General features: G+C 33.5%; 1 protein-coding gene across 1 annotated transcript in view; it reads left to right on the top strand.

Annotated features, from left to right (window-relative positions):
- Positions 1–22713, top strand: part of LOC125077353 (neuroligin-1-like) — a 130355-nt gene that overhangs the window by 32271 nt on the left and 75371 nt on the right. The gene's annotated exons all lie outside the window — the stretch shown is intronic.

Genomic DNA, 22713 nt, shown 5'->3' with positions numbered 1-22713 from the left:
ACGTTTGTTTCGAGATTTCGATCTGTCCTCAATTAAAAAGTTGTTGTTAGATAATAACGTTCGAAGTTTAAATAATTATAAAAGCGAAAAAAAACTGTTTCAAAATTAACTTTTGATATAAATTTTAGTTTGATTATGATTCTAATAATTTTTACTTTTATTGGATAAGATATGTCAGAACAGGCAACACAGCGGGCATCGCAGTGGTTGTAGGATCACACTTAACCCGGTTACCGCCCCCCAAAAGGGGACCAGGGTATCTTCCTGAAAGTTTCCACTGTGTGAAAAAAAAAATCATATGCAACACTAACATACGTCATACAAAATATTACCATGTCTTGTAATATTATGTGAAAAAATAATATTTTTATCTTCTTTTTTAATTATGTTTTTACCATCGATACTCATACTTATAGACACTTTCATACATGTTCCGTCCTCATGGACTCATGCACCCTAGGTAAATATTTACGACAAGCCTTCAAAAACCTGTCGTAAATATTTTGTTAAATCTGGTAATTCCAAAGATTAGCTCGTTAAAATATAATCAGAAATGTATATATCATTTAGTTAAAATTGATCCTGAGAGAGGGCGTTCTGGTCTAAATCGGGCAGGACATTATTATCATGACAAATGGAATACAGAAGATCAATAGAAGCATTTAAAAAAGTCGTTTTGGCAGACGGATTCTAACAAATAAATTGCAAATGTATATGTATATATAATAATTGGTCTCGATTGAAGAGGAACTTGGCGTTTTGTCAAACTCCAATTAATTACCAAGTGTCAACCGACGGTTACAAGAGAGAATACTAAGCACCACTAATCGCCCGCTGCGTCGGAATCGATTATGAAACTGGTGCCTGGATTTATTCGTTTGAAACCTCCATGGTCGACCTCCGTGGTCGAGTAGAGTGTACACCGGTTTTCATGGGTACGCTCCGAGGTCCCGGGTCGACTTCCGGCCGAGTCGATGTACAAAAAGTTCATCAGTTTTCTATGTTGTCTTTGATCTGTGTTACACCGTCGTTACTTCTGATTTTCCATAGCATAAGTGTATTAGCTACTTACATTGGGATCAGAGTAACGTATGTGATGTTGTCTAATATTTATTTAAATGCATTGTATTGGTCGATTTTGACTTCAAGGAAAATTATGAGGAAAATAGATCAACATTATCGAAGGTAACTTCTGTTAAAAAATTAACGAATGAAATAGTATTTACTTGTTTTGGGAGACGTCCAAACCTGATCCGTCATTTATCGAAATTTTTACCTTAAAAACATCAAATCAAAATATATATCTTTCAAAGTTAAATATTTATATAGTATAGGCAGCTAGTTGAAGCCTGTGCGAGAAGCAACGATCACAAATTCCATGGTTTTTAGTCATACATGTTCTGATAAAAAATAATATCTTGTACTAGAGGTTATTTTAATAACGTATATAAGATTTATATTTAAAACAATATAACATTGTTTTGAAAATAATTTACGCCCATTAAAAAAAGACATGATATAAAAATACATGATATTGATGCGTTTCTATTTTTGTTATTTATACAATTTTGGAGTCGGATTACATATTCTATATACATATATATTGGAAACCTTTAAACTAAGCAATATTCGTGTTATGTAAATCTATACGGTTACAATGGCCCTACGCTGTAATTACAAATCTTGCTGTGAAAGGCGATATTATAAACAGAATATTGGTTACATAGCTAATTTTGAAATGTCCGTTCTATCTAGACAATACAGAGAGAGATGATACCTATTTAAATAAGGGTATATGATTTCAGGCCGATCACTGTTCATCTACTATGTTCGTATTAACTCAATAATCCACAACAGCGCGATTTTTAAGGCATTTTCTGCCTCGTACAACCACTCTGTGGAACCAGCTTTCGCCGGCGGTTTTTCCGAACCAATACGACTTGGGACCCTTCAAGAAAAGAGCGTACTTATTTCTTAAAGGCCGGCAACGCACCTGTAACCGCCCTGGTGTTGCAGATGTCCATGGGGGGTGGTAATCACTTTCTATCAGGTGGCTCACCTATAACATAAAAAAAAAATTGCGCAAAACTTGTCCATTTTAAAAAAAACCACTGCTGCAAACTTACTGGAATTATATTTTGAATATATAATATGGCTGACATAATAGCAAATAAATACAGTTAATATTATATGACAGTTAATACTACAATATAACTTTAGATATTACTTAGTAGTAAGCCTTTAACAAACCCGTCTAGGAAGGTACCACTCACACCATATATTCTACGGCTCACCAACCGTGAGTGAACCGGTGTAACTATATGCACATGCACAGGGACATAACTTGGTTCTCAATGTTTAATCATTACAAATATTCAGTTTATTTATACAAAACAATAATACAAATTATAATCTGAAACTAAAATAAATTGCACGGCTCGTAAACCTAAGAATAAAACCCTAATACCCGTCTACGGAAAGAATCACAGTCTGAAAAGTACGAGACAAGAAAATATAAGTCTGACATGCTCAGATTATAAAAGAAGATTCAAATGGAACGCTGGGAACATTACACTAACACAATCGAATATAAATATAAAACTATTAATAATAATTAAAGTATTTCGTTACTCCGTTTGCTCTTTGTTTTATAATCTGTTCTGACATGCTTATCCATACACTATTCAATACTTATCATCTAATAGGTATTACCAACTATTTATATCTCCAATTCAGTATGAAGCTGGTGCTAGGAAAAGGGGGGGAGGCGGGGTTTACACTAGCTCAAGAGGTAAGGATTGATCCTGCGATTTTTTACATCACTAGGGAGCCAGTAGACCATTGCGCCATTGGCGCTTTTTATATTCCCATTCGTTTGATACTATACTAAAGACAAAGCCGTGGTCGCTTGCCATCGTATATCGTAAAGGTTATTTATACAACAATACATTTTGAATTACAATACATAATAACAATAGTAAACGTTGTACAGAAATTTTGTCACGATGTGATGTCTCATAAATACAAAATTCACTAAGTGGAATTGAACTTGACATCTTCGTTTTAGATGCGAGTGTTCTGACAGGTGTTATCGATTCTTTAACGGTCTATCGGTACATTTAGATATCTTAAGTGTGGTTGAAATAACGGTTAAGGAAATTTCCGTAATGCGTGTGGTGTGATACATTATTCCCGGAGGGGGAAAACGCCGCAGTATAATTCAGAAAGTATTACGAGTGATTGATATTTTTTTGCAGACGTTTTTAAATAAATAAAGTTCCCTCGAAATACTATTACGATACCCATGGGAAGATAAATATAATTTTGATTAAGGATTAAAAGATTTCCACTTTGGAGTACTATATTTACATTTTTTATCAAATTTGCTAATAGCTTAAAGCCGTTTCATTAAGAAATGTAATCTCAGAATGAAATCTGGACTTCAGCATTGCAATGTCAATCTAATAAATATAGTAAAATACTTGGTGGTAGGGCTATGTGCATGCCCGTCTGGGTAGGTACCACCCACTCATCAGACATTCTACCGCTAAACAGCAGTACTCAGTATTGTTGTGTTCCGGTTAGAAGTGTGAGTGAGCCAGTGTAATCACAGGCACAAGGGACATAACATCTTAGTTTCCGAGGTTGGTGGCGCATAGGTGATGTAAGGAATGGTTAATATTTCTTACAGCGCCTTTGTCTATGGGCGGTGGTGAACACTTACCCTCAGGTGGCCCATAGGCTCGTCCGCCAACCAATGCCATAAAAAAAAAAACACACGTTGAACGATAAACCGACTTATCCTTAAAACATTTTCATTATTATAGTCACTGTCTCGATCGTGTTCTGCGTTTAGTTTCGAATTTGTGGTTACTATTAACTATTATAGATTTCTTTCTTTATTCGTATATTTTTTATTACGTTTTATTTTAATTTATTAAATAATACTAGGAAATAATATAAATAAATGGAAAGTGGCCATTGAAACTATGGATGGTATGAACTTTAAACATTTTTTTACTAGAATATGTTCGTCCAAGATGGTACCTTTTGTCTGTAATTACACGGATTACTCACCCTGAAACTCAGCAATATATGTCGACCCGCGGTAACATATTACGTATTTACGTTTAATTTCGTCTATACTCGAAACGGCTTTATTAAAAATAAATACTGCGTTACATTTATATGAATACGGCGAACAGAAAAACCTTTCCGAAAAAGCCATTGGATGACATCGTGTTATTAAGGTATTTGATGAACAGAGTACTCCCGATGAAATAAAAACAGATTAAAAAAAACATATATGTAAGTATAGAAAATTTATTTTCAGAAATCGTTTTTGAATAGTCAAACCATGACTTGCAATCCAAAGGAGTTCAGCAAGTTCAGCAGCCACAACTCGTTACGAATAAAAAAAAAAATCAATAAATACCAAAATGAACATTTTGATCATGAATCAATAAATAACAAGCAAATTGTGTGAAACGTAAGAGCATCATCGATCTTGTCTGTTCGTAATAAAGCGATATGCAAATCTCCATACATCCGGATCGTTCCGAATGAAGGCTGCAAACGTCATTAATATTTCATGAAAGGCCGATAGCTTCGGTTTTTCAACCCTTTGATGTATTACGCCCATTTTTCATTGTATTTTTTATTAGCCGAGTTTACTTTGCCTCTGTTGATTATTTTGTGATGAAAAATAATTTAAAATCGTACTGTTGATATAATTTCAATACAGAAAAGGGAAATTACCTGACATATTAATTTCAGTAAAATTCACGGTACAATCGCTCGTACAATAGAATATGAGGTACAATTTGATGACTATTTTCAGAGAATCCAATATTCCATCCAACTAAATTGCATCGTAATAATATAATAATATAATAATATAATGATATCATGTCGTGTTATTAGCAGGAGCATACACGCTCCACGCTCCATAATAGAAGAAATACATGTACCTAGCTAATACAAATTATTTTATGATTCTTCACCCATTAAAATATATAGGATAGTTGTGACAAATATAAAAGTTCATCGAAATCATTTCATCTCAGAGACAGATTAGGTCTATAAAAATCATTAACATATTATGTCAATGTGATTCGGTATCATTTGAATAAAGTATACTAAACTACAGTAACCCTGTACCTAGATAGCGGTTACTTTAGTTACAGATTAAAACTCAGAACAATACGTATGGATTTTGTTTCATCGCTGTTTTGATTTTACTTGCTCCGGTCAATCTTCAAGTAGTTACAATGGATACAAAATAACACAAAAAACAATTACAAGGGAGACATTCAGCTCTGGATTCTTCGAGACTTAAAGGAGAATCTGATTTTAAAAAATGCTATTTTAGTTTTTTTATCATGGTTCTAGCGTCCATTTAATATGAACAAACATCATGTCATAATTATATAAGAAACTATCCTTTGATGTAGTCACATGTATATTATCTAAGGAACAGGATTGGAGCTTATTCTGCGAAACTACTCCAATGCGTACATGTGGCAGAATTTCATCTAATATGCACAGAGTTTGCAGTCACCGCCTAGAGGCAAATAGGTAGGTATTATCAACAAAATTAAAGCTCATTAAAAGTGGTGAATGCCCAGACTTAAATTATACGTATAACATACTTCATTGCTTTTAATGTACATCGGCTCACACGTCCTTCAAATAAGAACACAACGAAAACAATTATTGTGGGGGTAGAATAATCTTAGAGTGGGAAGTAATAATAAAATCATAAAAACTAAGACGAGAAGAATACGGTTTGATGCGAAACTCAGTCTTGTAAACTTCTGATATATCTAAAGATAATTTGAACGTTGATAAATTTCAATAATTCGTTACATCAAAATCGGTGTTCTATCAAAAGCTAATATATGTTTTCGTATCGCACGATTTATCGCTAAACTTATCACGATGATTGATGTTCGGCCGCAAAAACCCCCCCCGGCTCGGCTGTCGGCTCGAATAAATCTAAAGGCCTCGCAACTTATATCAACCTATTAAATTAATTTAGGGGGTGACGCATTTTGTCAACGGTAATGCGTTTCTTATTTCATATAAAACTGCTGAACTCAGGTGATTACGATTTGATGTTATTGAAGAAATCTTATACATATTTTTGGATTCGTTACTTGGTAACATTACGTAATTTTGAAATATTATTTTTACAATCCTATGATATGAGGTCCTTACATAATATGAAATAGGCGTTTTGTGCGGGATGAAAATAAAGTTCTTTTTTTTTTTTTTGTAAAATATATTTAATCAATCAAAGTATGCACCGTTATTATCTATGTTGTTTCCATCTCATATGTAGTTCATTGATCCCTTTACTGAAAAAAACCATGGGGACGAGAATCAATAAACTCTTTGTAGGCGGTTTGGTCTGCCACATCGGAGTTGAATTTTTTTTCTTGTAAGAAGTTGCCCAAAATCCGAAAACATGGTAATCTGTTGGAGCGAGGGCGGGAGAGTACGGTGAATATCGCAGACAGTCCAATTGTAGCTCATCTTACTTAATGGTCGTTTGCTGTGCAATGTGTGGTTTTGCGTAACGCAACCACACATTTGTCGTGAAGCAGCAGTGGCCTAGAGCGATTGACCAATCTCGGTTGTTTAGCAGCTAGTTCTTCCTTATGGCTTGTAATTGCTGACAATAGATATCTGCCGTAATCGTTTAGCCAGATTATTAAAAAATCGTCTCGAGTTTGGTGGTAAACATCACAAAAAACGTACACAAATATGATAATGAATTTGCAACGTATGTATCGACCACCCCGATGGAGCAGCGTAACGCTCCAAACCTTTATGGCCTGCAATGGAACATTTACGGACACTCTTAAATTAAACACCAAAAACACATTTATTATTTTCTTTTTTTTCGTGGATCGAGCAATATTATCATCGAATGTGAGACATATTAATTGGACTTGCTTAGAAAATAAACAAGCCCTCACACTTCACTGCTATTTAAATGTACTAATATCACTGAAGGAAAACATATAAAACAGAAATATTGGAATCACCATTTGACAACACTTGACGCTACAATGTGCTCTCCTCCTTTTTGATAGAGATCGTTTTCCCGCCAGCAAAACATTCCATAAATGAAGGTAAATTCTAAAGATCACAGAAGGATATTAAAATCTCCCTGTCGTTGGGAAAAATTCACAATTTTTCGCTTCCCATTAGACAACTCCGACCTCAGTAACGATGTTTCAATCAGCTTTTACCCCAATCTCTTATACTTTTATTTTTGGTACCTTTCGGATGTTATTTACATTAATTTTAGCCGAGATGGCTCAGACTGGATCTGTAACGGATCGCGAATTCAAAGTCAGACAAACGCCACTGAGCTTTGGTGTTATGTCTAATTGATGTTCAATTCATCTCGTGTTTCTCGGATCAAATATGAGAAAATTACATGTCAACAAATATAAATAAAATCCAACAATTAAACGTTTTATTTTATGCTAAATAATTGCAATTAAAGCGTTAATACTCGTACGTTAAACATAAATATTATTCATTCAATACATTGAGTGAAATATTTCTGTACGATGCAGGATTATTTGTTAAATTCTTGCGTGAAACATAGTTTATTCATATTTTAATAAATTACATTAATGTATTTTTGGTGGATAAATAATTAAGAAGGAATTTATAATGAGTTGGATTAATTTGCTATCTATCGATATCGATATTAATAATAATACACTTTATTGCACTCTATGAACCCAAAACCCAAGGAATATTGAAAAGGCTTACCACTAAAGTGATACTGATTGACGGCATCAGATTGATGAAATCTTTCCATTCTTAGTATTAACGTGTATATCGTACGTAATGATTTAATAAGTATACAGCTTGTTTGAAGTTTGACATATTTGTAAATTGATTCTGCTAGAACTGTTAAATGAAATAAAAGATGAAAATTGCTAACACCGTCTTACGCACCGAGAGCTTTTAAGAACGCGATCCATTTGGCGACAGCCTCCCGCGAGATTATTACGAGACCATTATGTTTATGCGAAGATAAAATCGTAATGGAAATCTTCGATACGAGCCTTTAAAACGGAACGTCACATTATCTGAGGCGGTGTCGGCGCTGTCTTTCCTCGCTTCATCGGTTTTAGTCTTTGACATTTCATCTTCTATTGTTATTTGGTATGTAAAAGCGAAATGAAGTGCTCTCAATTCATCTTTGTTTTAATACGTCTTTTATATTACCAGCAATATCTCAGTACCTACGACTTTATGAATATTTATACGTACTTTCAAAATTAAAAGGGCATTCGTTTATTGTTTAATGCTCTTTGATTTTAACCGTAATCGTAAAATGTTCACAAAAATGTTCCATGAACTTTACAACGAGTACTATTATAAAATATTGCAAACACGAGTCACAAAAAAATAATTTACTAGAAAAATTAAAACCTAACTAGTGCTGACCTCGTTTTGAAAAAAGTGACCGATACTGAAAGCTATGAAACTGAGCAGTTATACAAGTAGTAAACTAGAAGTAGTAGTTGGCGGACGAGCACCTGATGGTAAGTGGTCACCACTGCCCATAGACAAAGGCGTTGGAAGGAATATTTTAAACCATTCCTAACATCACCTCACATCAGCCCGTATTCGTCCACTGCTGGACATAGGCCTCTCCAAATGCACGCCACTGTGGTCTTTCTTCGGCAACTCGCATCCAGCTCCTGCCAGCCGTCTTGCGCAAATCGTCACTCCACCGTGTCTGAGGACGTCCTACACTACGTTCGCCGAGACGCGGTCTCCACTCTAGAACAACTTTTCCCCAACGGTTATCGGTTCTACGAAAAATATGGCCAGCCCACTGCCACTTCAGCTTACTAATCCGGTGGTCTATGTCGATGACCTTGGTTCTCTGACGGATCACCTCATTTCTGATGCGATCCCTCAGAGATACTCCGAGCATAGCCCTTTCCATAGCACGCTGAGCGACTTTAACCCGGTGGACCAGCTTTGTCGTGAGTGTCCACGTTTCGGCTCCGTATGTCATGACGGGTAGGACGCACTGGTTGAAGACTTTCGTCTTAAGGCACTGTGCCTTACATCACCTATGCGCCACCAACCTTGGGAACTAAGATGTTATGTCCCTTGTGCCTGTGATTACACTGGCTCACTCACCCTTCTAACCGGAACACAACAATACAGAGTACTGTTATTTGGCGGTAGAATATTTGATGAGTGGGTAGCCCAAAGCCCTACCACCAAGTAAAGTTCACAAGTTATTCTATCCTCAATATCCTCACTATGTGGATATACACAATTAGCCCTATATTTCATTATCTATTGATAAATTGAGATTCTCAACTTCTCGTAATAAGAGTACACAATCCCTTCAACTTTGATATATTCAGGGCTTAATACTGTTACATTTAATTACTAAGAACTAATGTTACCTTCTTAAATAAAATGTATCTTCTTGAAAGTTTCTTAGAGAGTTCTTTTATATTATTAAATTCGATCTGAGTAATATTTGTAATTTCATAAATGTGAAAACAGACCGAGTTTGTCAGTTTTGATATAAGAAATGAGACCAAAGGGTTCTCAAATTCTATTAAAGTTCCAGAAAATACAGATAAGTTATAATTAGGTATTGAATTACCTTTGTCTGTGTAAGTAGTTTTACTTCGTTCGTAATCGGTCTGAGTTTCTTTCGCTGGTTCTTCCCACGCATGATAAATATCTTAAAACTAAAAACCGGTGGCAGATATTTAGAAAACCATCAATAAGTGTAGTATTTGACTTTGTTCGACAAGACAAGATTGACAAGTTTTTACTGAATTAAGGATATAATTATAAACTCCAGCAGTCGATACCACAAAGAAAATATTTTCTATACGACTATAAACGAATGTAATAACTAAAGTGCTCAAGTAAAGATCAACTAAAAAGTATAACAACATTATAACCTAGCACCTAGTTCTATTTCTATCAAAGGCTTGCTATCTCCTCTAAAACAAACCTGGCCTGTCTGAATGCCATGAGTTTAATTCGTTTACGTCAAACCTTCGTATTGTCTTCTAACAATATAGTCACACCCAATTTTGTTAATCCTCTATCTATCTTCGCTTTATCCACAAAACACTCTCTGAAAATATTTTAATAAAACAAGTCTACTTTTGCTGCCTGTAGTGAAATCGGCTTACCCACAATCACACCGGTAAACACCTATGAAATTCGACTAAAAACATGTTTCATTACCAGGAGATAACAACCTTGGTCAGTACCAATTTTTAATTTATCGTACCGTTAGAATTTGATTTAAATGAAGAAAAATTTTTTTTTTGGAATTTTATAACTATTTTAAACACAAAAAATATGTAGGTTATGTACATTTTACAGCAATTGCTGACGATATTTTATAAAAAAGTTTATTACTCGCGATATGTAAGTAAGAATATATTAAGTCATTATCAAATATAAATTACGCGGCTCGTCGCGTTCATAAACACAGACATTACATAAACTGAAAGCAACATATTAACTACATCTCCGATTTAATTGTATTCGTGAGCATTAACAGGCATTATAAGTTAATAGAGTAACATATCCGTGACTGAGGGTAAAGTTTGGGAAACGAGCGGAATTTAGCTACAAAGCTAAGTGAAGTATCGCAAAACGGAGTCGAGAGACTAAGACATTCTTTTTACGAGTTGTACTTAACGTGTACTTAAATCTGAGACGACTCGGTGGCATTCATGGTTTAAAATGTTGTAATTATTAATATTATGTTAACTAAATCATGAATAAGCAAACATGTTTGCTTATTAGGTAACAGTTTTGCAGTCAGTGAACGTCAGCCTGTAACCATAAACATAAACATAGGTTTAGTTTCGTACCTCATTTTTTTTTTTTTTTTTAATTTTTTTTTTTTATTTTATAGACAACATCACATACATTACTCTGATCCCAATGTAAGTAGCTAAAGCACTTGTGTTATGGAAATCAGAAGTAACGACGGTACCACAAACACCCAGACCCAAGACAACATAGAAAACTAATGAATTTTTTCTACATCAACTCGGCCGGGAATCGAACCCGGGACCTCAGAGTGGCGTACCCATGAAAACCGGTGTACACACTACTCAACCACGGAGGTCGTAAAACAAATATAACAAATAAACGTACAAAAATATTCTAAAATGTTTGCTAACATGATGTCGATATACTAATTGCGCACGTTTTATACTGCAGAGATATGTATAAAACGTTTATCAAATATCATCGAATAAAAAGTTTTCAAAGGAATTTTCTTTGATGTTAATTTCGGAGTTCTGTCTCCAAAAGGTTCCAAAACTGGCTCTTTATTCAACTCAACGTCAATGGGATGTCAGTTTTTCAAATCAATACCGAGTATTTATCAAAGCTAATGAAAATATTCTTTTAAAACTGTAAAGTAATATTTATACAGAAGAATATATAAAAATATTCCATAAAAGCTGATATACATACTATTAATACAAGAAATAAAAATTAACTTGTAACCCCTACTTTCCGTTTGCATACGGTACGAGAGAACGTTTTTGGACAATGATATATGCATACATAAAAAGATACCAGGAAATATAATCAATTTACTATTTACAAATTTAAAAAGTTTATTAAGACAAAATAATAAATAAATCTTATTATTCGTTAAAATAATACTTTTTAGAAAAAAAAAAACGCCTTGATTTAGCCTTGTTAAAAACAGCATTGTAAATATTTTTATTTGAAAAGAGCAACTATGCGAGTTTCTTGCCGTTTCTTCTTGCTGGAGGCTACTTTCCGAAACTACTTTTAAAAACGCTTCATTGTGAAATTTACTTAAATAAAATTGATTTGATTTCTTTCAGAAAATTCATTGTTAGCGCAAAGTTTGACTTTATGGTAGAAGATCTATTAATACACATTTTATTTACACAAACTGTCTAGATTTAAAAAATTAAAAAAATATATATTTTAAAACTTATTTGAGGAGTCATGCAATTTTATGAAATCTATCCAAAAAATAAATTAATTCATCATTGGCGAACATATCAGAAATCATAAAATTTGCAACGTCCTTATTTTAAAATCGGAAGAACATGTAATTCCGCGGCATTACGGGTAATTTATTTTATAAAAGTTTGATTCACGAATATGCTTAAAGTGACTGATGAATCTTGAAATATCTTTCACTTGGAAATATCACCTGGATATATCCGAAGCCATTTTCTTCTATAACGTCCTCGTTATTTGTCCACCGTGTTATTGTAATCACGTGATTACTGTAATTTGTCTCATCTTGAAGCTGAATATAAAAGTGTTTTTTGTTTTTTTCTAAGAATAAGGTAATTTTCTAACTCGTATCAAAAATATTTCCTTATGTTCCGAAGACAAAAGAAACATAAACATTATGCTTACTTTTGCAACGGTAATAGAACCGCGTACTATTAGTAACAGCCTTCTCCCTGTTCTCTGTTTCTAATACAACAAAAAAAATATTTTAAAGGAAATCAGTATTTTTTTACCTGTTGAATTATTTTACTATAATTATTATATAATAAAAGACAAGTAGAGTAGCATTCTGTAATGGTCAGAGGTTTTTAAAAATTCACGTCTTCTAATCACTGAACCATCGCGACTCACTATATAACATTTCAGTCCAATTTTAATTGTAATGTCTTAATACAACACTTATGAAACCTTTAGTTAAAATGTTTTAAATAATTTGTTGTTTAAAAGCGTGTTATTCTGTAGTAATTAATGTGCTTAACGCTCATTTAATTAGAATCAAACAGGTCATCGGAGAGCGAAAAGGCTAGTTAGCACTCGATGAGGTAATTCCGTTTCGCATTAACGTCCAAGGTTCGCAAATAAAAACTCCCGACGGAAAATAAAACTAGATATTTTTATAGCCGTTTCAATCTTCCTCTGATTTTCATTCGGTCGTCTCCTAGATACAAATCTTTGTTGAATAAATGTTGCGTAACACGTCGAGCCTGATTAGTTTTATTCGCTCAGACGGAGATGATCTTTTGGTTTACTCAGGCAGAAAATCTTCTACTTAATTTAGAAGGGAGCGTAGGTAGAGTATTTAGTGCCTATACTATATGTTTAACATCTGAAAGTAAAATCCAAGATTTTTAAAAGGCTTTGTTGGATCTGATTGACAAATATCGTCTCTAAAATATAAGTATAGTTGAAATATTAATCCGTAAATACTCTACAGCTGTGTTACTCTCCTCAGCTGCGTTCTCTCCTCTTGAATGTGTTGTAACTTCTATGTGAATCGGTGAATACTCATTTCCCACGACGAACTCATGCGGGATTTCTTTCGATATTATCCTTTACTGACGATCACAAAGTAATATACACAAATCAATATAATGAAATCTAACAGTCTTGTCATTTGAACTCGAATTTTACCAGTCACACATCCTCTATCATGGTTTTCTACGATACATTTCATTTTGAAAGAGTTCACATGGGAGTATGTTGCCTTTTAATTCTAGTACAATCACAATGATCGGTAGTTATTGTTTTTATCAAAGCTTTATTTATTTCAAACAATTGTCAGTACACTTATGAGTATAGTTCTTCGGATATTGTCACAATAACGATTGTGTGCTCATCGTCTTGGTTTCCTTCCTCCACTGTTGTCATCTCGCTCCATCTAACCGCGAACATTAATGTCTGTGGGTAGAGTGTCATTTATAATTAACCCGCTATGTTAAACCAGTGGGATACAATGACACCGGTAAATAGCTGTAATAAAACAATCAAATATTATATATATATATAACAATCAAATATAATAGGAAAAATGATTTTTTTTTTATGTCCGGACAGACATTTGACTTCACTTCACCTGATGGTGAGTGGAAGTGTAGTCCAAACGCGAAGACGACTCGTACAGTCAGCTAGAATGAGCTGCACCAGTCACCCTCGCCAGGCCAGCCCGCAAGATGCCTCTTCACGCCTCGTTTGACTAATAAGATAAATAATTGATAAGACTCGCAGATTCAATAATTATACATTACCCTCGACGTTTCACCTGAAATTTCAATGAATACGCACGTTTAATCAAACTTTGCAGAGTAAAAGCAAGTCGTGTGTAAATTTAAAGTGCCCCATATTTTGGTTGGCTAATTTATCAATCAAATAGTCTAAAATGTAAAATTTCTCTTCGCTATCATGTTGACGAACATAATGATGCTTGTCCTTGATCAGGACCGAAAATGTCTTCAAATCGGTAGACATCTATTCAGAATCTATCTAAGTTCCATATCGATATTTAGTTAAATAGTTCAATTTTAATAGCATCTGCGTAACCTTTTCAATCAACGCTTGAATGCATCCGAAGCTTAACACAATTCCGTGTTTCCATTCCATCGAATACTTTTTGACAGAAGCCCTCCCTTTGATCAGAGGGCAACGTGTTGTGCAAAAGGAATTATTATTACCCGAAGCATCCTACTCCTTTGATCTGACGTCTCTGTGACAATTATCGAAAATACTTTTTAAACGTAAAAAAATTACTCGTCTTTAAAATAAGTACTGTGCCATAAATGGTCCGTTGGCTTTGTATTTAATATCCTTAAATTCGTTTGATGATTGTGACGACAAATATATTTTTTATTTGCGTTTTTCATAAAAATTATAACTTTTATTACAGACAATAATAAACACCAAAATTAATATTCAACATTCGAAGTTATAGTCGTATTTATTTAACATAATTATTACATAGTATAAAACAAAGTCGATTCTCGCTGTCTATCTGTACCTGTGTATGCTTAGATCTTTAAAAATTCGCAAATAATTTTTTGCAGTTTTTTCAATAGATAAAGCGATTCAAGAGAAAGGTTTATATGTATAATATATGTATAATATAGTAGTGAAATACTGACAATTTTAGAAATTTCTAATGTGATGTCGCAAATAAATATATTTTTTTTGCGCTTACATTGCTAACTCTGTCTAAACTCTTGAGACAGATAAAAATGTACTGTAATATAATGATCAGTTTTGTACACCTTAAAAAGGTCTACAAAAAATCCGCGGTAGTATATGACTATCTCTCAGGCATAACTCACAATATTTTTTTAAATCTTTAATTTTTACTAGGAATTATAGCCTATTTACGAAGCGATTTTAAACAATACAGCATTCATCCTTATGAAATTAAGTGCCTTAAATACACTGTGCCTTTAATATAGATCAATATGTTCCTGTACAGCATGTAATTTAAATGAGTACTTTCGAAGATATTACAAATTTAAAATGCAGGGACATCACGGTTTGTATTGTCTAACAAAAAAGCACCGAACCTTGTATATAAAGACATTCTGTAGTATATTTAGTATCAGCATTGCACCCGTGCGAAGCCGGGGCGGGTCACGTGGTCTACTACTATATCTGTCTATTGTAACCTCATCCCAATTACACCGCAGAATCGATCGACATATATGTCATTATCGTAGTCCTGGAGCTGAATCACGATCTTCAAATCTTTAATATAATATGTAAGAAAAGTAACATATGGTATACCAGCCTGATTTTTGAACCCCAAACACAAGTAATCAACTAAGCCACAGTAAAAGTATATATAATATAGACTAATATCATTAATTGATACTAAGAATTATATACTGATTTTAAAAAATGTTTCTTGATCAATGACAATTCCTAGAAGAAGTGTTCACAAAAAACAAATCTTTGGAATTTACGCTACATTAAGAGTTCACGCTGTTTATCTTACTGGACGGTCTAGCATTAATGCTTTAACAAAATTATTTTTCCTTAAAATATCCTTCTCAGAATAGTTCTCAAGTTTTAAAGCACTCCAGGATTCTCTGAAAGACGGCACGGTAACGTTACTGACGGGTGCATGCCTTCGTGTGGATGTTAAAGATTGGACTTTTTACGTCAAATCTTAACATAAATTAAAATCATTTTGCATAGAATACATTACATTGTATTTAGATTAAGGAAACTTTATCACTCTTGGTTGATAGTCATCAATTATTTCTTAAAACAATTTAACAGTTATAAGAACGTAACGTATTTTATGTCCATATTTTAAAGATCTATTTTAAAACATAAATGAAGTGTATAAACGAAATTAATAAAATCTTAAAATTGTTATAACATTGGGGAATATATCGTGGGATCTTTGGGGCAGGTCTTTATCCAATAGTGGACGCCTTTCACTTGAAATGATGATGATAATTTCGACAATCCTTCAAAGCGCATGAATCAGTTTACGTGATGATTTATTATTTTATTTTTAAATTAAATATTAGTGCATATAGTCATAACTTCGAGAACATTCTAAGCATGGGACTAATTGTATCATAAATAAATGTTAAAATTAGTCGAGGAGTACAGGCTCGTGCAAGCATTATCTAACATAAAATACTCGCATAACACTAGCTTTTTGCAGATAAGAAAAACAAATCATTTTAACAATATATTTAAAATAAATATAACGCAAAATTCACATTCAACTACACAAATGTATGGAACAGTACGTCCAATATCGAACGAGTTCGCATTTAAAGCTAACCACATTTCCAATGGGATTGGAAACCACATTTAATCTGTGGATGCTGCGGCGAGACGTCTATAGTTTATAATAACGGTTCAATCTCGACCTCTAACACACGTAAGCCAATTTAAAGCTTAGTGTAACGAGCGAAAACTTGAAAATCTGGTAATATCTCGTACCGAACACTAGAGTAAGAAAATATTTCGATTCTAGATCGAAACGGAATCGGAATTAAACGCAACTGAAGTGAATGATCACGTTTTATATGAAAGCTGGTGTTTTATGTTGACTAAATTAAAACTAAATGCATTCCGCATTGATTGAATCATTATTCAGTACGACAGCAGCCGCAGTAATAGAAAACAAATGTTGATGGTAACGCAGGGGAAGATCAAAATCAAAATTTTCTTTATTCAATATTAGAAGCACTTTTGAATTCTAATTGTGCAAGGTTAAATTTTAATATAGTAGATAGTCCATTGGTAAGAAGATATTAAACAAACAAGCACGACTAAGTTATCCTGGAATAATTTGTCTTTTTAACCCCTCTCGAGCTTTAAGGTAAATTATAAAAATGTGTTGGATTCCTCACGTGTATTCAGAACATTCCACATGAGAGTGCCGTGATAGGATAATCTCTTATGACAAAGAAACACTAACTAAACTAAACTAAGCATGCCAGCTCAACACTGTACTATCTACTCAATAGAACGAAATACATGAACATAAATAAAACACAAAGGAATAAACATCCAATTGTCCAGCCAGTACGAAACCTCACTGATCAATCCAACCTCGATCCATTTTATTCATCATTCTGTCGATTCCGATACAGAAATGCGAAAAAAATTAAAACACAGCTGGAAGCTAACGAGGCTAGCCGTGACAGATTGCCGGCCGACATTATACGAATTTTAACGATTAGGGAGTCAATATTTGCAATAACAAGAGTCCTGAAGTATACTCAAACATTTTGAAATGAAGATGGATATGAAACGGTGGAAGTATTTAATTTAATAATACATAAATAAAACATGAACTGGGTCGTTAAGTCGAGAGGTGATTAGCGGGATCTGGAACGCGAAATTGCAGGAATAAATGGACAAATGCCTAATCTATGTTCCGTGTCAAATGGACTTGAAATAAATATGTTTTCAAATCTATCTAACAGCCTTTGTATCATCTTCTTAGATTTTATTCACTTGGATTTAGGACATGGGTAAACTATCCTAAATATAACTGATTAATACTTCAGAAATATTTTAGTCTGCGTTTTTTTAATCAACGCACGAGTATTATATAACGTTGAGATAGAGATTGATAAAGAGATAAAAATAGATATTTTTTCACATATAATACATACAAGTATACAACCGAATCGAGATTCTCCTGCTCTTTAGGAATGGGTTAAAATAATGACACAGTAATCGGTGTAAGTGATAATTCACTTGATATTGTATATTTTACGAGTCTCATTGTTTTAGTACAGTTTGTATCCAAGCGTCGAATATAATACCAAAATAAAAGTCACAGAAGTCACAACTGTTGAACATCCTCTGAACTTCCCGACGTATGCTACACTTCGCAATACAACATTTGCTGGAACCCTTGCCTTATATAATAGTCTGTTTCTCACAATATGATTAAACTTTCAGAATAAGTTTTGACATCGTTTAGTACTTAGCTAAAATACAACTTGTGTATTTGGTGAACAAGTCTTAAACTTTGCTTTGCCCGTATTTAGTACATACGAGTTGGTAGTTTCAAGGAAACGAGACTAAAATGAAAAGTTAAAAACTTTTAATTTTAATAGACTTTTAAATGTGATTTTGAACCTTGAAGTGAGATCGAGGGTTCGTAATTTAATTCTGTCGAAAATAACCGACAAGGAATTCTGTTTTTAAACCAAAAACTTTTTTTTCTTGTATACAATATAAATGTAGCCATCAAAAGCAAGCATCCATTACATTTACTTAACCGACAATTTTTGATAATTTACTTAATAATAATAAACAAAAATATTTAATAATATTATATTAAATTACGTATCGTCACTGTCTATTTAACTTTTATTTATCCATCATATTTAATGCATACTCTGTTGTTGACTCGGTCAGTCATTTAAAATATAAATTATCTAACCTGGATTTGGAACGTATACCAAATCTACTCATTGAAGATGTTGATTTCATTTTAAGCCATGCGTTATTTGAAAAAAAATCCTAGTTATATTTAATGAACGAGCGGTTAAAAGTGTTCCACGATCTCCAACAGAAACTAACGAGGGACAAAGCTCAAGAGAAAAACTCCAGTCGGAAATAGTGAAGCAAACATGTGTTTTTATAGGTTTTTTAGTCGAAAGCAGGTTTATAGTTCACCTGCCTCGCTATTTACAAGTTGTTGCTTAGATTTCTGAATTATCGTTTACATTTTAAACGAAACGTGTAATACAAAATGCTGGAAATAAGCTGGAATTTAGACGTTTTCAGTATCATTATATTTAGGTACAAGTTTAATAGCAATGTGAGTTTCACTGTTGGCAAAACATTGTAAGCAATGTTCATAGTCTATCTACATAAAGAGATGGTCGAGTGAGGAAAACAAGTGGCGGTAAAGGTGTGAAGCTCACACAACGGCGATACTCCAACACGAGTTCGAGGATACGTATGTGTCAAAATGTCATGTAACACATGCAGATTACCTCACAGTATTTTCCTTCACGTAGTGAAAACTATTCCAAAATAAATATCAATTTGTTCTGAAAATGAAATTACCTCGAACATAGAAATCTGAGACATTCAATATCTAATAAGTTGCCATTACGGGTAACAGTAGATTCCAATCAGAAGACTTACAATAGCCAGTAACCACATATTCAATTGGAATTGAACACCGCCTCAATATATAAAGGCCACACGAGACGTCGATATATTCCAATAACGTTCGAATCCTCGTCCCCAACTCCAAATCGTATAAGCCATTTCTGAATCCCATAACGACCTGAACTTGCTCGATCAGGTTATATCTCACACCTAAAGAAAACTTCAACTCCGAGATCAAAGGAGAAAATCAGACTTACCTAATGGAAATGATTTACCTAATGGGAACTTTCATTTGGAGGATTTGGTCCAGTGGTTAGAACGCGTGCATCTTAACTAATAATTGTATGTTCAAACAAGTGCCACCGAATTTTCATGTGCTTAATTTAATTTTTAATATATTTCGTGCTCGGCGATGATGGAACACATCATGGGGAAAACTGCACTTGTCCAATTTAAAAGAAATTCTGCCACACGTGTATTCGGAAGATTTGTGGCAGTTTAGTGAAATAAGATCCTAACCTTCTCCTCAAAAGGAGAGGAGGCCGTAGCCCAGCAGTGGGATATTTACAAGCTGCTACTTAGATAGAATTTTGACCATCGTAATTAGTTAAATAAATAAAAATATAGGAGTCGTATAAAAGTATTACAACAAAATAATCAGCTCTCATAGCAATACTTTGCTATAACTTCTAAATAAATGATCATTCCACTAGTGACCACATTGACGTTTTTCTAAAGTAAAACTTCCCGAGTAAATAAAATTTCCAGGGTAAATTTAAGCAGAACCTCAAAAAGTATAATTAAATTAGCTCGGAAGCAATACGTTTCCGAAATCGGGGTAATGTTTTGGAATATGGAATTTCATAAAATAAACTGAACTTACAACTGCTAGTCATAAATCAATTCATTTATTATTCTCCGGATTTCGAAACAAAAAACGAAAGAAGTGCGATTAAAACGGAGAGCTCTCGAAGTTAACGAGGCTCACTGTGATAGATGGCTGCTTCAGTCTCCACTTTTCCCTCGTTACATATTCTTTTACGTTCTCTGAGATTTCTATATATTGACTATTGACATTAATTATATATTGAATAATGAAACATTAGTTCAGTTATTTACTTAATTAACGAAGAACTCCAATTAGTTTTATTATTATTACTGTTTCACTTATGTTTTTTTTTTGCAGTGGACAATTTTCCGTCGTCGGATTGGACACTTAAAGTAACGACATGTAAATGGCCCACGGCTGGGCAAACGCCTAATCACGAAAAGAAGGGTTTCAGCGTTATTTCATCACCACATTTGATCCATATATAACTATCTTCGTGGTGTGTTGATTTATAAGAACTGGTTTAACAATATTTATATTTACAATCATCGACAGATATTCGCATTACGGGGTATTTTTTTTTAATTTTCCAACTATCTCGTTACACTAGAAGCGAACTCACAAAGCTTGTCCCGATCTCAAGGTCGGTCGGTAGGGAACTCAAATCCCAGATAAGACAATTAGTGAATTCTCACAAAGTTAGGAAGCAGTGTTACACTTCCTTGCGTTGGAGAACATGTAAAGCCGTCGGTTCTGCGCCTAATCTGGAGATTTGTCGATGTGCCCGGAATCCTATTATATATTTTATTTAAAATTTCGCCCCTCACCTTTTTTAAGTAACTTTTAAAAGTATTGTGTCTACATCGTTATTTTAAATGAATCTAATTCATTTAATGTGATGTTGCCGGCAAAGAGTCGTGAAAACCATCTTCATTCATAATTTCGTTCCTTTATATCCCTATTTACTGTTTAAAACTAAAATGTTCAAATATAGAATAAATTTCTCCCCAGCAATTATCCTAAGCGATGGCGGGTCGACCTCCCATTGTATATATTTGAATTTGTGGCGCGGTGTTTGTATATATAATATTTAAGATGAGGTGAGATGTCCCTGTGTTTAGAACGCGTCAATTTGTCCAGTCTTAAACATTAAAATATCACTACAAATATATTGAAATGCCTCTCTGTATTTAATATTAAGCAGAAAAATCATTTATTTTCATAAAGAGAAAATTATGATCGTGATCACGAACTCTGTAAATAAAAAAAAAAACAACATATCTCCATAAGAAATTTGCAGTGAACACATATTTTAATGAAAAATTATGCTCGTCTTATTGTAGGCGACAACTTAATCACCGGAATAAATAAATGTTATGAAGCCTTCAATATTTCGTATTCCTCGCGACGCCCATTAGAATGTGCGGCGCGTGTGAGTCGAAAAGATTAACGACCAGAATAAGTGACGGGAATAAACTGAAGTAAAATCTAAGAAACATTACTTTAGCTTGTAAGTAAGTAGAATTAATATATCTAGTATATATATTAGATTCTAATACAAATTATAATAATATAGATGAGACTTTAGATGTTCAGAAAGTGTTCAATATTCTTAACATTGTTCTAAACATTGATAGCACAAACTGGTTATCACTGGATCGTGAAATACATTTCAAGTTAAAGGAGTATAAGTTTGAAAGGAGCTCAGAATCACACGTGTAAATTTACACACGACGTCGTCTGTGAAGATAGGAGCTTCAAGTAAAAAAGAACATAATATTTTTCTAAAATAGCCGTTTACAATACTTATATTTTTCACTCGTTACAACAGAAATTACGATACATCCTTTCGTTTTACAATCAAAATACACACTCCAATGTCAAATTCAAAAATATCCTTTATTAAATTTATTCGTATCTTTGTATTTTATATGTTGAAAAGGAGCAAAATTCTGTCTGAGCGAGTTTCTTCTCAGTAGAACCTTTTTTACCACTTTACGGTAGTAGCTTCACTTAATATAGTTTCGTAAAATGTCAGACGATTCTAATGTGTTTGTTAAAGCCTACTTGAATAAAGTATATTTTGGTTTTGATTGATAGAGGCTTCAAACCAAAAAGTATCTATTACATTTATACAAATCTATGATTCAATATAGCTCAATTGTTGAAGGTTATACAACCTTCTGTTAAGAAAAATGTAATAATATTTTAAATAAAATAATTTAATAATAATAAATTTAAAATTGATTGCACTAGAAATAGCGTGAAAGAAAAACAGCGAACGAAAAAGCTCTTGCTTGCGAGTTTGTCAAAATGTTATCGTACACATTCCACATAAACAACTTACAAAATCTTATTGCTAATTGCACATTTTCATAAGGTATGTTCATTGGTGGTTGGACAAATGGGCCACCTGATGGTAGGTGGTCATTACTGCCCATAGACATTAGCGCTGTAAGAAATATCAAGCATTCCTTACATCA

Source organism: Vanessa atalanta, chromosome 3 (assembly GCF_905147765.1).
Source record: "Vanessa atalanta chromosome 3, ilVanAtal1.2, whole genome shotgun sequence".
Lineage (NCBI taxonomy): Eukaryota > Metazoa > Arthropoda > Insecta > Lepidoptera > Nymphalidae > Vanessa > Vanessa atalanta.
This window is presented reverse-complemented; position numbering and strand designations above follow the sequence as displayed.